Below are 17530 nucleotides of genomic sequence, written 5' to 3' on the forward strand. Positions count from 1 at the left end.
TCTGCAGAGAAAGAGGGCCCTGCCCTGGATAAGAAATGACCACAAGTGGTTCTTTCCCAGCTATGCCAGGCGTCCCTTAGAAAGCGTTCTCTTGCAAATGGCACAGTGAAGTCGCATCAACCTGTGCCCACACCTGCCCTGCGACCCCGGGCACATGAAGGCTCCTTGTTCCACTCTCGGTCGCGGTTCCTCCTCCTACACCTGGGGACGAGAAGGACTGCTGAGGTCGTCTGTTCACGGGAAAATTCACTGTGCGCTCTCGGCCAACGTCTTAGTTCCCACGCACCCTCATGGTCTCCCACAGTCTCCCACTGGGCTAGGAGACATGAGCAAACCATATGCCAAACAGGAATCATTGCAGCAGAACAAGAGATCTGAGAACCGCCCAGTTTCTGGGTTTTCAGTCTCACAAGTCAGGACCCTCCAGCAGCTCTAAGGGAACCGCATGCTGAACCAGGTGTAACTCCCTCCAGGTCTCCCGGATACCAGAAGGGGAAAAAATCTCCTAGTCAAGGATAATAAAAGCACCCAGTACAGACCTGGCCTGCAGGCAGGGCCTGGGAAGGAAAGTGCCAGATGTTTCAAAGGGTCTGCAGAGCCTCTGGGACAATCAACCCCAGGAGTCCCCACAGTGCTAAGGGGCAGAGGAGCAGAACAGAAGTGGCTGCCTGGAGAAACCAGGAAACTCACCGTCTCCTGGAGACCCCAGAGGGTGTGGGAAAATGCCGGTGTTTTCTCCCACGCTCTTGAGAACACACTCAGCCAGTACATAGTTGGCAGCTCTGGACAGGCCTTGCAGTGAGAGCACAGCAGGTGCCGGCAGGGACTAGATGGCTGAATTCAGGCAGGGAGAGACCCAAGGCGGAGGTCAGGGTGGGGACAGTGTCTGGGGACAAAACGAGAGGATTTACAGTGGCCAAGGACACACACACTCCACTCATCTCTTTGAAGCCACATCAACTCCCCCTAAAGGGGACAGGACTCTGGAGGGTGCCTCCATAAGATCTCATTGTTTTATAGACTTCAGTGTTTAAAGCACTTTTAGTTCATAGCAACATTAGCACGAAGTACACAGAGTCCCTGTGCTCCGTCCATGCACAGCGGCCCCGACACCAACATCCCCCTCCAGAGTGGCCGGCCTGGTACACTCCACATCAGCACCACACGCAGCCCACAGTTCACACCCAGATTCACTCCTGTGTGGGACAGTCCACGGGTTTAGACAACGTGTAATGACACACGTCTATCATTACAGCACAGAGTGGTCTCCCTGCCCTAAAGTTCTTCTCCTCTTTGCCTGTCCATCCCCCTTTCCCCATCAGCTCTGGCAACCCTGACACTTTCGCCATCTCCCTACTTCTGCCTTTTCCGAAAGGTCATGGCCAGGTGCATCACTTAAGGCTGGGAGATGTCCTGAGACACATGTGTGAGGCGACTCCATTGCTGATGACTGTGGTGTGAGTGGTAATAAGATGCACAGGACCACCATTGTGGACTTGGCCCCTTGTTGACAGACAGGCTGCCATGCGGCCCCCGACTGTACTCAGGACTGTGGGGGACACAGGAAGTGAAGGAAGCTGATCGGGAACGACTAACAGGTATTTGAGTCTGACATACCTCTTCAACCTTGAAAGCTCATTTGTTTTCTAGTGCCGAGAAATATCCCATTCTCTAACGGCTTATGTACCCCCTCACCTCCACAACTATCAACATGTAACAGGAAATTCTGAATTGATGGAGTTTTGCTGCCATGGACTATTAAGTTTTTGCCACTCAGTGTGAGGTATCTGGGACAAAGTAACATAAGAAAATAAAGTTGTTGTATTTCTTGGGGCCACCATTGTGGCACTGTGGGTTAAGTCACTGCCTGCAATGCCAACATCTGATAGGAATGCCAGCTGCTCCACTTTTGATCCAGTTCCCTGCTAACATGCCTGGGAAAGCAGAAGATGGCCTGAGCACTGTGACTGCCACCCATATGGGAGATCCAGAGGGAGCTCCAGGCTCCTGGGTTTGGCCTGTACAGCCCCAGCTGTTGCAACCATTTGCAAAGTGAACCAGCAGATGGAAGACCTATCTCAATCTAACTCTGCCTTCCAACAAAATAGATCTTTTAAAGATATGGAATTATTTCTTGCAACCCCAAAATGTAAGACCTAAAAAAACCATAATTACTGCACAATAAAAACTCATGTACACATGACATATGGCAGACAATTTGTTATTTTGTTACTAGACTCCAAAATCGAAAACATTTAGCTGCAAAGTGGCCCACCTTGTCTTTGTTCACTTCTCTCTACAAGGATGTTTGCTACCATTGGACCCAGACCAAGGCTCGCCAGAACTTGACCTCCTCACCGTATGGTTCACTTCCTGACAACTACCCCTGCTGTCTGATGGATGTGTGTATCCAGCATGCACACGGGTGTGCTTGGGTGTGTAGCTTTTCCTGCAGGCTTTGTGCGGGCAAGGCACAATCCCTGCACACAGTGCAGTGGGAGACACAAATGAGTACGCGTGAGAGATGTATGCTAGGGGCTATGTGCTATGAGAACACCCACCCAGAGAGAGAGCAGTGTGGTGTGTGTCAACCCAGTGAGGTGGCAGTCCCAGTTCTTTAATCAAGTGCCATCCTTGATGTTGCCATGAAGGAGTTTTGTAGAGGAGATGAATACTGACAGTCGACTTTAAGACTTAACTTGATAATGTGGGTGATGTTTATCCAGTCCAGTGGAGACCTTAGGAGTTAAAGCAGCCTTCCCAGGTAGGAAGAAAGTCTACCTCAAGACTGTAGCATCAACCCTGCCCAGGGTCCCCCGCCTGCCACCCTGCTCTACACACCTGGAATGGCCACACCCCAGCGTTGACATGAAGCCAATCTCCATCCATCCAACTGGTCCTGCATCGCTGGCCGACTCGAGAGTGGAGTTGAGGATGTTTTCCATAGCACTGACATTTAAAGTAGGAAGTCAAGGTGGGCCAGAGAGAAGTAGATATGCAAATAGATGGAGGAGTTGGAATTGCTAGATTTTCCAAGTGAAAAGGGGAGAAGGGAAAGAGAAAGGAACAAATGTGAGATAAAGCATTGGCTTGGGAAGCTGTGCACAGGACCACACTGTGCCCTGGGTGGCAAACACAGGAAGAGGGGTGGGCTCTGGGGACAGGATGAAATATGTTCCCTGTGCAGAGACTCAAGGACTCCTGGGACTTCCAAATGGTGACGTGCAGAGGGCAGTTAGAGAGGGGAGTCTGGAGGGAGAGAGGATTGCGACAGCAGGGAGAGCGGGAGAGAGAGAAATGGGAAGTTGGTTTCAGCTCAGTGACCAACTGAAGCCTTGGAAGGAGGTGAAGTTGCCATGAGGTTCAATGGCAAAGCGGGCCAAGAGCAGGGTTCAAAGGTAGCCAGGAGCAGTGGCTGGGAGCCAGAACCAGCAGAGATGTTCTAAGGAAGGGTGACCCTGAAGCCAGGGGACAACAGTGGTCCCCATGGACAGCAGACGGGACAGTGAGTAGCTGAGCCGTCTCTTCAAGGTGAGGGAAGCGAGCAGAAACGGAGGCAGTGAACGTGTCCACTGGAGATATTTCCGAGTTGTCCACAGTAGCTGAAGTTAGTCGAGTAGGCTGTGAGCAAGATGAGCATCTGTCGGTGCTGGGGTCATGGAAAAGCCAGGAAGTTTTGATAAAGAGAGGGCAAACTTTGGGAGCCTGTCCTGCAAGCAACCAGATGGCCATGGCCAGAATGGAGGGGCACGAGTGGGTACAGCGGGCGCTTCCGGGGAGAGTGTCCGAGAGGCAGGAGGCGGAGCGGGGGCTCCAGTCTGGCAGGGAGAACGGGGTTTCTGTGAGAGACAGACTTGAGCATGCAGAAAAGGCGACTTTGAACATGGAAGGGGAAGAGAGACGAGTGGGTTCCAGGAGGTAGCATCGGGGTGAACTGGCTAAGGGAACAAGCTGGCCTAGCAAGAGCAAGAACAAGGAGGAAGAACACACTCTGGGGGAAGCCCTGCAGGTGACGGGAAGCGGCAGCAGGCAGTGTGGCGGCGCCGCTTGTCGGCAGCTGGTGTTACCTCCTGCGCGGTCTGTCCTACAGAGGCCTCTAGCACTGTGATGACCAAACACAGCCTCTGCTGGTGCTGCCAGCTCGCACCCCCCGTCAGCTGCTAGACAAATTCTCAAAGGGAAAGGCACAGGAGGAAGGGGACCCTGTGAAGAAAATAGGAGGGAACTTGAAGTATGTGGAACTCAGTTTATTTTTGTGCAAAAAAATATTTTGGCATCTACTTATTTGATGGAATCTTCAAAATGCTTATGAAAAATGCATATTATAAACACAAACATAAACAGAGGGGCTAGTGTTGCAGTGCAGCAGGTTAAGCTGCCTGTGATGCCGGCATCCCATATGGTCCTGCTCCAATCCTGCTCACTGCTAACGCGCCCGGGAAAGCAGCGGAAGAGGACCCACATTCCTGGGCCCCTGCACCCACTTGGGAGACCTGGATGAAGCTCCTGGCTCCCGGCTTTGGCCTGGCCCAGCTCTGGTTGTTGCAGCCATTTGGGGAGTGAACTAGTGGATGGAAGATCTCTCTACCTCTCTCTATCTCTCTGCCTTTCAAATCAATCTAAACATAGAAAACTGGAGTGGGTGTTTAGCACAGCAGTTAAGATGCTACTTGGGCTGACGCCACGGCTCACTAGGCTAATCCTCCGCCTTGCGGCACCGGCACACCAGGTTCTAGTCCAGGTCAGGGCGCCGGATTCTGTCCCGGTTGCCCCTCTTCCAGGCCAGCTCTCTGCTGTGGCCCGGGAGTGCAGTGGAGGATGGCCCACGTGCTTGGGCCCTGCACCCGCATGGGAGACCAGGAGGAAGCACCTGGCTCCTGCCATCGGATCAGCGCGGTGCGCCGGCCGCAGCGCGCCAGCCGCGGAGGCCATTGGAGGGTGAACCAACAGCAAAAGGAAGACCTTTCTCTCTTTCTCTCTCTCTCTCTCTCACTGTCCACTCTGCCTGTCAAAAATAAATAAATAAATAAATAAAAAGATGCTACTTGGGCTGTGAGTCAGGCATCTCTGCTTCAGATCTAGCTCCCTGCCAACGTACATCCAAGGAGACGGCTCAAGTACTTGGGCCTCTGCCACCCACACGGGAGGACCTGGCTGGAGCTCGGGACTCCTGGCTTCAACATGGCCCAGCCATGGCTGTTGCAGGCATCTGGGAGTCAACCAGCAAATGGAAGATCTGTGTCTGCTTTTCAAATAAAATGAAAAATAACTTTTTTAAATTTCTAAACTGCAACTGTACAGCTTTCAAGAGATGGAAAATATGCCTGGATTTCAATATCTTTGTACAAATATATATATATATCTTTTAATTCCATTTTTCATGAACTTTAAAGTACCCTCATATATGATGGAGTAAACACACCACTGGGGGTTTGTAAAGACTTCTTGGAAGGGCCTGAGCAGGGCTGGTTTTTAAATGCAGATTAGGTTTCCAGAACCTCAGTTCCCACATGCAGTCCCTCCCGAAACTGATAAGCTGGGGGCACTGGCTCTCCTCTCCCACCTCCCCTCCTGAATCTTAGAGCACACTGCCCAGGGGCTGAAAGCCTCTGGGACCTGTGGGGCATGGGACACAAAGCCCCAGCTGTGCAGGAAGTAGTTCTGGAGCCCTTGGGCTCAGCCCCATGACAGCAGCTGGCAATACTGTATCATGAACTGGCCCACCGCTAAGAGGCTAGCTCTTCATACAAACGAGAAACAAGTAACTATGGGTGATGGAGATGTTACAGTGTGATCTTGGTGAGTATTTCACAGTGTATACACACGCCAACCCATTAAGTTGCACACCTTAAACACAGTTAATCTTCAAATGCACCCCAGTACAAAGCCAAGTGGGAGAACCTGCGTCATCCCAAGGGATAGCCCTGGTGCAAAGCTCAGACCCCTTCCTTCTAACATAAGCAAATGATGCTGTGATGGTGGGGAAAGATCTTACCACTTCAAAGATGTTCATAGGAAAGGGGAATTAAAAGATGCTGGTTTGGGTGCAAAGGCGATCTGAAACCTAGGGTGGACATTCAGCTTTGGCAGCTGACATGTACGCATCCCACATGGTAGTGACTGGGGTCTTGGCTCTGGCTCCCGACTCCACCTTCCTGCCGATGCAGACTCTGGGAGGCAGCAGAGACTGCCCAAGCCACTGGGTTTCTTTTACCCCAAGGCAGACCTGGACTGTAATCCAGCCATTGCAGGCATTTGGAGACTAAACCCACAGAAGGGAGTATCAGATAGGAGTGTTTTTTTCTTCTTTCCTCCCTCTGTCCTCTCAAATAAAAATTTAAAAATTGTGAAACCCATGCATAAATTTTTCCATTAAAATATTCATGAAAAATTTATGGAAAACTGGATTTCAAAAAAAATTTTGCACCAAAATAAACTTTTAATTTCACTTTTCCATGAACATTTTAAAGTATCCTCATATTTCTACCAGGTGACAAATTCACTGCTAGGCCCTTGCCTTTTCTACCTATTTTGTAATTTCAATTCAGAAGTAGTTTGGTTTTGTTGGGGATGTATCTTAACATGTTTATTTGCATGGAAAAACAAATTCACCACTTTTGCTTTCCTTGCTCTGTTTCATAATGAAGACTGGCTTTGCTACTGTTTTATAATAAAGATTTTTTTCATATTGGGAAAAAGCTCAACTTTGACATTGTGATGGAAATATACTTAAAGCATTGATATAGCAGGACTATAGTTTAAGATGTATCATCTTCTTAATCTGATTTTTTAATCTTTAGTTCTTGGCTTTAAGACATATGAAGGGGTCCACAGTTGTTTAACATGTACATAAAAGACAGCCTTTGGAGCAAGCGGTTGCTAATCATTTTCCCTTTTTGTACCAATGTACACTGGCACCTGCTGTGTCTCCACTCTGGAGTTGCCTGAGATTGTATCATATGAAATAAGGTGGGGTGGTGATGAGGAGACATCACCAGGGCATTTCAAAACATGTGGAAAAAAGGAGCCAAGAGATCAAGAAAAACAACCTGAAACCCAGAACGAGCGTTCAGCCCAGCGGTTAAGATGCCTGCCTCCCACGTGGTTGGGGAGACCGTCGGGACCCCAATTCGCTCCCTATTGGACACATGACAACCCTTCCTCAGCTTGCGTGAGCACAGATCTGGGGTCTGTCAATAACATCCTCAGTTGATTGCAATCAAGCCTTCGCCCAAGAACACTTGAAGCTCTAAATCTAATTAGTTTCCAAGGGTTCAGTACAATTCCGGGGATTCAAGAAATACACTTGCATTTCAAGACTCATGGAAAATAGTTTTAGTGCAAAAAAAAAAAAAAATGTGAAAGCCACACATGCAGGGAGGTCTTCAGAATGTCCGTGGGAAATGTGCAGGATGGAAAAATTGTGCATGATTAAGTTTATTTCGGTGGGAAATAATTCTTTTAATTCCATGAATCTTTTGAAGCCCGTCAGAGTTCAGAGCTGGGCACAGACTGCCATACCGGAGGTGCTGAGTCACGAAGCATTAGTCGTCAGGTTGTAGTATCTGTAACAGGTTACAGACTTAACAGTCTCAAAAAGGCATCCCCTATTTCATCAAAATAAATTTTTATATAAAAGTCAACCTACCATAGATTAGCAATACAGAAAGTGAATAAATCCCACTAAATAAACGCGAACCCACGGATCAGAAAAAAAGGGGGAGGGGGTGAGAGAAGTACTAACATGGAGTGAGTTTGTGGGATTCCAAGAAATTTTGTGATTACTACAATAAAGGTAAATAACCATTCTATAGAGGCTAATATGAATTTCATAGAAGTTAGACAGAGACTGTCTAGTATTTGCTAAATCCAGAGTTCTCATTCCAACCTAACACCCAGAAACCTTCACACGTGCCCAAGACCCAAGGGCTCTCCAGTCGTCTAGAGTCAGAAATGATTTCCAAAGCTCAGGCAAAGAACCTTCTCACAAATGACGTACTGGATGTGCAATGCGAGTGGGCAGCAGCGGTGTGCGACCTGAGCCTTTCAAATGAGCAAGCCGGGACGGAGAAGTGGGCGGTGGCACTCCACCTCTGTCTGCTGCAAGCCCGCAAGCAAACGGATCCCTGCTCCGAGCGAGGAACCTAACAGATTCTTCTTAGCAGCTTTTTTTGCAGCCTGCAACAACTCATCTGTCAAAAAAGAGCATGAATGGGAAGAATCCAGTATCTGAGCCAAGGACTGTGTTGCAACTGTCTAAGATACTTGAGAGCTGGCCAAACACGCCTTCCTGGACTGTTTTCACTCGCCAGGCTTTGCAGCGCCTCATCCCTAAATACTTGATAACCGTTTTAGAGGTGTCACTCTGGTTCAGACACTGACGCACTGGGGCGCTTCCAGAGAAGTCCATGCGCTTACTTCAGCACAGATGGTACATTTGCATGTGCACAACTGGACAACTAAACACATTTCCCTTTCACGGAGTCAATCAACACTTATTCAAGGAAGGATTTCTCGAATTCTTCCGTTCCCTCCCACGAGTAGATTTCACTTGTCCCCAGTATCTTTATCAAAGGTTTAGCGGAAAGGAAACAAGTAAGTCACTTAGCTCCAAATGGCCACTTAGGGGGCAAAGGATCCGGCGAGAAGGATGTGAAAACCATTACCGAATTTCAAGGGTTATCTGTGCATCTTAATTATTCCTGCCCTTCCTATCCCTCAAGTTTGAAGCAGAGAGAATGTCAAATCGGCTTATCGTTCCCTTTGACCCCAGTCTGTCACCTGAGTGGGGCTTTTCTATCTGATGCTGGGCGAATGTTACAGTCAGTCACTGCTTTTCCTTCTGCTTTGTGTTGTCTCAAACACTAGGTGAAACTGGCTTGTCACAGGGGCTGTCTGCTCTAGATGAATTGAGCCTACTTTTTTTTTGGTGACAGGCAGAGTGGAGAGAGAGACAGAGAGAAAGGTCTTCTTTTGCCGTTGGTTCACCCCCCAATGGCCGCTGCGGCCGGCGCACCACGCTGATCCAAAGCCAGGAGCCAGGTGCTTCTCCTGGTCTCCCATGGGGTGCAGGGCCCAAGCACTTGGGCCATCCTCCACTGCCCTCCCTGGCCACAGCAGAGAGCTGGCCTGGAAGAGGGGCAACCGGGACAGAATCCGGCGCCCCGACCGGGACTAGAACCCGGTGTGCCGGCGCTGCAGGCGGAGGATTAGCCTAGTGAGCTGCGGTGCCGCTGACCCTATGGTTTTGCCACACAGACTCACCTCCAGCTCCCAGCAACCTGCTAGACTCATGGCCCGCCCGCAGCAACAGGTGCTGGTCGGGAGCACAGCATGGCATGGAATGCGAGGGCTTTCACTAAGGACGCACTGCCAAGGACGTGAGCTGAAAGGTTTCCGGAGAGATTTTATTAAAAAAAAAGAAAAAAGAAAAAACAGACGCGAGAAGGAAAAAGCAGCTGTTTGGAAGTAAACTGTAAAACATCTGCAGCACACGACCAGAAGTCTCCAAGCGGGAGCAGAAGTTTTAAAGGGCCCTCGTCTTTCAGAAGCAGCACACCCAGTGAGCAGCAAACTACACTGCAGGGGGTCCCCGTGGGGCACAGACAGGTGTGACTTCACAGGGGGACGTCCAGCTGTCCTGGTGGCCACTGAGTGCTAAGTCCAGATCAGCAAGCCCTAGAGAAAGGAGAGAACACAGGGCAAGCTTAGCCACTGGGCCATCTTCTGTCTACAGAGCAGAGAAAGCCCAGACACATGGATGTGCCGTCTCTGTGCTGGGAAGCCTGCAGGACTGTGGGGCGGGGTGAGGGGACTTGAGTTAATATAAGGGCAGAGACACATTCCGCATACTTCTCCGGCTTCATTTGCATCACTGCAATAGAATTCAGGGATCTTTTTTTTAAATCAAGGTTCAGGGGTCTAAGTAGCTCAATTTATTTTGCAGTAACTAAGTTACCAGAGACTTGTAGCATGGCCGTATTTATTTTCTGCGGGAGGCTCCAAGTTGGCAGAGGGGTCCTCGGAAGGACCTATTTCTTCACGTTCTCTTGATCTCAGTGTGCTGAGATTCGCTTAACAGCTGTTTCATGTACAAGTGTTTTTTCAGCCACGTCCTCCCCCCTCCATAAACAGACTTTCAGGCAAAAGAAGCTGCAAGACACAAGGGCCTCGCTTGCTCCCCGTGCTCCTGCCAGCAGTAGACACAGCAAGGGTTCAAGATCGTCTTGTCCCATGGCCCCCATCTGTGCCTTTAAGAGCAGAAGACAATGATGCGGGTGAGACTGAGAGATGGCCCCTTCTCCCACGTCAGCAAAGGAGGCCCTTTCCAGTCTTATCATGGCTCAAAAAGACACCCAGGCTACAAAAAAAATCTTAGGATAAAACCCAGCCAATTTTACTAAGAGCCTGACAATTCTGAATGTCAAACACCAAAGAACTGTTTAGCTTCCTTGGGAAGTCAGGAAAGACAACCATTCAAAGTTGTGTCTCATGAAAAGAGACAGACAAGCTAATGAGTCATCAGTTTCTTGGTTATAGATGTTTTAGTTACAGTAATTCCTTGCATTCTTGAACACCATTTACTGGAAGAATGGCCAACTCAGTACACCTGTGATCTTTCTCGTCCTATGGCACTGGTGAGTAGAAGATAGGAACCAGTTACTGTTTCTACAAAGCCTAAAAGAGGCTCACCAAAAGCACTTGTTTGATATACCAGCCCATTTTTTAAAATTTATTTGACAGAGCTAGACAGTGAGAGAAAGAAAGAAAGGTCTTCCTTCCATTGGTTCACTCCCCAAATGGCCACCACGGTCAGCACTGCGCCGATCCGAAGCCAGAAACTTCCTCCTGGTCTCCTATGTGGGTGCAGGCGCCCAAGCACTTGGGCCATCCTCCACTGCCCTCCCAAGCCACAGCAGAGAGCTGGCCTGGAAGAGGAGCAACCGGGACTAGAACCCGGCACCCATATGGGATGCCAGCACCACAGGCAGAGGATTAACCTAGTGAACCATGGCACCAGCCCCATACCACCCATTCTTAAACCTTGAAGCTTCCATCCTCGCTACCTGAAGCAGGTGTCAGCGCGGGGAATCTCCAGGATTCGCGCACTCTTTCTTGTCTCCATGACTGCTCTGCTTGGGTGGGGAAGCTTTCTCCTGCCCAGGGCCACCCTGATGTTTAGGACATTGTACGCGGGCCACACAAAATTATCAACTTAACAATCAGCCCGCTATACGTTTATGGAATTTTGAGTCTGGCCCACAGTCAACTTGGCAGAACCAGATCAGTGATCTCGCAGGCCCTACTCCTGTGAGTCTCGGTTGTCCCCTGCTAAGCAAAGAGGAAGTAACAGGGCCTTCCCCCTTCCTGGAGTGACAAGTGTACACCACACGTCACAATCAGAGTCCGCCTTAACTCCTGCAGACACCACAGAGCCCTGGGAGGGAGGTGTGGCCATGCAATCCTCTTTGTAGGCAGCTGCCACCCTCTGTGGGGACAACTGGTTGGTCCCTCCTTCCCTTGGCTCCTCTTCGAAGCTCTGGGCCAGCATCCCACCAAGAAGCAAGATGACTTCAAAGTATGGTCCAAGGTCAACCTGCTACACCTCCCTCCTTTTTGTGTTTGATCTTCTTCCGTGCTCATAGAAAACACTATCACTTTTAAATTCATAGGATTTTGCAGCAAAAAGTGAACTGTGCCAAGTGTGTTAATTTAAAAAAAAAATTCTGGAAAATATTTGAATTGAGACCTAAATTTTTAGAAGGATTTACCTCGGCATAGAAAGTTTTTATTTTGCAGTAACATTTGCGATAACACTTTACAACGATTTGAACACACACTCAGACACGGACACACAGGCACACACACCCCGAGTTCTACTTAGAATCGTTTGCAAAACAAACTGGCACGAGGAGTACCTTCATTGGGGCAGGCATAGGTACCGCAATTAAGACGCTCCTTGGGAGACCCACATCCCGTATCAGAGTGCCTGGGTTCAAATCCCAGCTCTTTTTCCAATTCCAGCTTTCCACTGTTGTGGCCCCTGGGAGACAACAAATAATGGATCAAGTACTTGGGTCTCTAACTCACATGGGAGACCTGGACAGAGTTCCAAGCTCCTGGTGTTGGTCTGGCTCAGCCCCGCCTGTGGCAGGCATTTGGGGAGCAACCCAGCAAATGGAACATCTCCCTGCATTCCTGTCCTCTGCCTTCAAATAAGATAAATAGTTTTTAAAAGATTACTTTCACATTCCTCAAAAATAGATGATAGGGGCAAGAATTGTGGTGTAGTGGGTTAAGCTGTCACTTGGAACTCCATGTCCCATATTGGAGTACCAATTCGAGTCCCAGCTACTCCATTTCCAATCCAGCTTCCTGCTAATGCTACTGGGAAGCACCTAATGATAGCTCAGTGTTTGTGTTCCTGCTGCCTTTGTGGGAGACCTGGTTGGAGTTCCTGGTTCCTAGGCTCCACCTGACCCAGCCCTGACTGTTGAAGGCATTTGGGACGTGAACCAGCAGATGGAAGCTCTCTCGCTCACTCTCTCTCTCTCTCTCCCTCTGCATTTCGAATAGTAATGATTATAATGATGGTAATACAAGGATCAATCACAAAGATAAACTGGAAAGAACATTCTGTGTTTCTATTATGAAATAAATACAATGGGTCTTCCAAAGTTATAAAAAATGTGAGTTAGGAAAAACTATGCATTTTTCAAGAACTTGTGACAAAATAAACTCATCCTTTAATTCCATTTTCCATGAACTTTTTGAAATAGCCTTGTACAGGGTAAGCAGGCTAGAAATAAAAGCATCGTACATTTCTATGTAATTGAGATGATTTAGCCAAACTGCTAAAGATTAAGTAAAACTTTTGATTCAATAAAATATGAATCCCAAAAAAAGATGAGAGAGAATAGGAATGGAAAGAAGTCATTTTTCTATGTAAAGAAAATAAGTGGCAAAGAAGAATCAAGTAAAAATAATTAAGACTTTTCAGATCTGGAAGATGGAACCTTAGAAAGGATCCAATAAAAATATCCATCCTCCGAGGCCAGGGACACCAACTGTTCTGGACATTTTGAATGTTATCTCATCTGATTTCCCCAACAGTCTGATGAGAAAGATGTTTCCACGTTCTATACGCAACCGTCTACTCCCTTTCCTGTGCAATCAACACTCCCGCTCAACTGGATCCTTCCCAGGAACACTTTCTTAATTTGAAAGGCAGAGAGGGAGAGTGGCAGGGAAGACGGGGGGAGAGAGAAACAGCTCTCTCATCCACTGGTTCCCTTTAAAAATGGCCACGACAGTCCCCTGGCTGGGGCCAGAGCCAGGAACCCCATCCTGGCATCCCACATGGGCAGCTTCAGCCATCACTGCCTCTCAGGCCTGGGCTGGCAGGAAACTGGAGTGAGGAGCCGGGGTGGATCCCAGACACTGACACGGGACGTGGGCTCTTCACCACTAGGCCAAATGCCTGCCCCGGGGTGATCTGAACACTCCCGCCTCTCCCCACTCAGCACACAAACGCCTCCTCTTCGCCCTCCCCTCCCCTCCAGCACATACCACATCCTCTCTCCCTTCACAGCCGGCTTTCATGAACACCAACTCTACGTCTGCATTTCTCTACTTCTTACTCTTACCCTGTCCACTCCGCTTTGACTTCTGCCTGCATCTCACCACCAGATGGATCTCTATTGTCAGTGCCCATCACACAGAAAGAGTCGGCCCATTTCAAGTCTTCACGCTTTGAGGTCTTGTATCACTGAGCCCTCAGCGGAAGTTGTCACTGTGAACCCTTCTCCCTTCTGGACACCCCCTCTCAATGCTCCTGGCTTTTCACCTCCCTGGCTGCTTTGGCAGGCTCAGTCCTGGCTTGTCTCTTTCTATACTTTGCAGGCAAGTTCATCTATGCCCAACTCTGCACACCCCCAAACACAAGCGCTATCCTTACCCTCCCTCCCTCCGTCAGCCTTTAGAAGTCTACCGACCAATGCCCATTGGACAATCCCCTCTCGATGTCTCAAAGACACCTGTAGCAACGCAACACCAGCACAACCAAGATCATACTCTCCCCTTCCAAGTTAGCACGAGGACCTCCAGAGTTCCCTATCTCAGGGGAAACACCCCCTCCCTCCACATCTGCAGGCTAGAAGCCTGCCCATCAGGCCCCACGCCTCCTCCTGGCACACCTGGTCATGTCTTCTGCTACCACATCCTGTCCACTCACCTCCTGAACCTCTCATTCATCTGCTTCTCTCCGCCCCCTGTCATTCTAGCTATCACCATCTCTCAGTCCACTCCACCTTCTCTATCCTATCTGTCCTGCACTGAAAACCATAGCAGTCTTTTATTTTAGTTATGTTGAAAGAGTTACAGAGAGAGGAGACCTTCCACCTGCTGGTTCACTCCCTAGAGGACTGCAACAGCCAGGACTGAACCAGGCCAAAGCCAGGATCCAGGAGTTCCATCCAGGTCTCCCACATGGGTGGCAGGGACCCAAGCACTTGGGCCATCTTCCACTGCTTTTCCAAGTCCATGAGAAGGAAGCTGGATAGAAGTGAAGCAGCCAGGACTCAAACCAGCACCTATATGTTTAAAGCCCTTTGTGAGTTGCCGTTGCACTGAGGATAAAGGTTAAAATCCTGAACACAGCCTGCAAGTCCTCTGTATTAGCAAGCTTTTAGTTACTGTAACTAAATATTGTGACAAGCTACTTACGAAGCGAGTGGTTTACTTTGGGCGGCACTTTTGTAGGTTCTCAGTCCAGGATCAGGCTCGTCTCACGCAGGTGCTGGACAGAGGAACGTGTGCAGAGGAAGGACCACGTGTCAAACCAGAAAGCAGAAACAGCAGTGAGGCCCACTCTGGCTTTTATAACCAGCCCTGCTAGAAGGGCTGCCCTCCGAGTGCACGCCCCCAGTGATCTACGGCAATGACCTAAGAACGAGGCCCACCTCCCAGACAACGTAAGGGGATCAAGTCTCCACCCTTAACCCATCAACCACTAACATTCATCCATTCACCACTAACCTAAGACTTTGGGGACCAAGCCCCTCCACACCCATCACTTACAATGCTGGCATCCCATGTCACAGTGCCAGTTCAAATCCTGATTCTCTGCTCCCGACTCAGCTCCTTGGTGATGCACCTGGGAAAGCAGCCCAAGACAGCCCAAGAACTCGGGCCCCCACTACCTGTATGCAAGGCTCAGATGGAGTTCCAGCCTCCTGGCTTTGGCCTGGCCCAGCCCAGGCCATTGAAGTCATTGGAGAAAGAATATCTGAAATCCAAAATGCTCCGAACTCTAAAACTTTGGGGCCAGTGTTATAGCATAGCAAGTTAAGCAACTGCCTGGGATGCCAGTCTCCCATGTGGGCGCTGGTTTGAGTCCCAGCTGCTCCACTTCTACTCCAGCTTCCTGCTGATGGGCTTGGGAAGGCGGTGGGGGATGGCCCAAGTATTTGGACCTCTGCCACCCACGTGGGAGACATGAATGGGGCTCCTGGCTCTGGCCTGGCCCAGCCCTGGTTGTTGTGGTTATTTGGGGAGTAAACCAGCAGATGGAAGATCTTTGTTTCTCCTTTCAAATAAATAGATTTATAAAAATCTTCAAAATCAGTACTTTTTGAGCATCAGTTTTTGGAGCTTTTCAGATTTTCTAATTAGAAATGCTCAACTCTCCTTATCTTATGGAAACCTGGTGAGGATTACACAGAAGATGAATTGTACCTGGACTGCTGGACACAAGGTGGGAGGGAGCAGCCAAGGCAGTGACTTAAAGAGAGTGAAGGATGGGAATGCAACGCCTTACATGGCTTGGATGAAAAGGTTCCATAGAAAGAGAATCATCTCACATTTAATATGTGTTGATCTTCCGTTATGTTAGAAGGCATTTAGGGAATAGAAGAATTTAATTTAATTCAAAAATTAAGGAAAAGGGTTTGAAGGGTCTCCTTTACTTGTTTTAAAATTTGAAACACACATGGAGTCGGGGGGGTGGCGAGTGATGCAGAGAGAAAGCTCCCTTCTGCTGGTTCACTCTCCAAATACCCACAACAGCTGGGACTGAGCCAGGCCAAAGCCAGGCACCAGGAACTCCATCTGTGTCTCCCACTTGGCTAAAAGTGACCCAAGTCCTTGAGCCATCATTTGCTGCCACTCTGCGTGCATACTTGCAGAAAGCTAGAACTGGCAGCAGAGCTAGGACTTGAACCTAGGCATTCCAGTACAGGATGCCGGCACCCCGGGCAGGGACTTAGCAACTGCACCCAATGCCTGCCCTGCACCCCTTATTTTTCAAAAAGAAGTGCGAGCGTGGCAAGTGATGTCTGAAAGCAGCAACACTCACCAGGAGATGTAGAATTCATGTGGCCACAGAAATGCACGCACATCAGTTGCCTAGGATGAGCCATGACAAATTAGCATTCCGGTTACATGGAAGCAACACAGCAATGAATGGCTGGGTGTGTGCACCATTTAGGTTCTCCTTCATGCAAACCACATATAGCCCATGAAGTATGGGGGAGTGAGCTAAACCAGAGCCGCCACTGGTTTCCCAAGGGCGGGCAGCCTGTGGTTGCAGGGAAGAAAGACTGTACACTCCCTAAAGACTCACCAGACGCCACAATGACACACAGCAAGCCCAGGGAGGCTCCAGGGACCGACTGCTCCTCACCCGCCCTTGCCTGACCTCAGATGGCGCCTCTGCCATGGAGTCTGCCTCACTGCCGCCTACCATGGTTTCCTCAACTCCAGAATGAGGATTCTGGCTTCAGGAGAGCACAGTACAGTGCAGTACAGCGCACTGCAAACACTTAAAGAAACCCAACATTCTATGTGAGAATCACAATGTTCTTATTTCATTCTTAATAGATCTACCATCTGCAGATTAAGGACTCTTCAGAGATTAAATCCACCCAGGTGTCGGGGGCGGGGAGCAGGGCGGGGGTAACAATTTGAGTACCTCCCCAGGAGGGCTCCATGGGCACTCGGCACTTGGGACTCCTCACTTCAATGAGTTATCTAGCTTCTAGGGCGCCCACCCCAAATACTTGCAGGGCTGTAACCTGGGTCGAGGGCAAGAAAGACATCTCTTGATTTGTTCCTTACAGAGGACCCAAAAGGACCCAAAGCTTGCTCAGATGATCCATCCACTCACTCTGGAGTCAGGAAACAGTTTCATGGTATGCCTAATGTGATGCTAAAAAATAATAAACATTTTAAAAAATAAAGTCACAAATATTTGAGTGTCTACATGTTTGGGGCACTGGACTACTGGCTTGGGGAAAAAAAAAAGCCAAGAAGTCGAACCTGTGCTCTGAGGCTACTATCTAGCTTCTACATCATCTGATTGGAGACACAGAACAGGAACACAGGAGCCCAGGAGATAATGGAGCTCAGAGACCATGAAGCACCTGCCCCCAATGCAGATGATGAAGGCCAAATGGCAGCCGGAGAGCCCGCACCGCAGGCTCCATCCCAACTCTGCCACGACTCAGCGAGAGACTTCATAGAAGCTGCCTCC

At 49.2% G+C, this 17530-nt stretch overlaps 1 protein-coding gene across 15 annotated transcripts in view; it reads right to left on the reverse strand.

Moving 5' to 3' along the window:
* The window catches only part of BMP6 (bone morphogenetic protein 6), a 179227-nt gene that overhangs the window by 100357 nt on the left and 61340 nt on the right, over window positions 1–17530 (reverse strand). For 2 of the 15 annotated variants that reach the window (XR_016234322.1, XR_016234321.1), the window contains exons 3-6: window positions 16355–16404; window positions 14725–14797; window positions 9265–9678; window positions 7357–7565 (exon numbers count right to left, since the gene is read on the reverse strand). The exons of 2 other annotated variants lie outside the window; for them this stretch is intronic. The gene's annotated coding sequence lies outside the window, so the exon portion shown is untranslated. Of the gene's footprint in view, window positions 1–7353; window positions 7566–9264; window positions 9679–11918; window positions 12044–14724; window positions 14798–15078; window positions 15287–16354; window positions 16405–17530 lie in introns of those variants that run through there. 11 more of the 15 variants (XR_016234316.1, XR_016234324.1, XR_016234323.1 and 8 more) reach the window with 11 other exon arrangements.

Source organism: Oryctolagus cuniculus, chromosome 5 (assembly GCF_051225735.1).
Source record: "Oryctolagus cuniculus isolate XC-2025 breed Fujian yellow rabbit chromosome 5, ASM5122573v1, whole genome shotgun sequence".
Classification (NCBI taxonomy): domain Eukaryota; kingdom Metazoa; phylum Chordata; class Mammalia; order Lagomorpha; family Leporidae; genus Oryctolagus; species Oryctolagus cuniculus.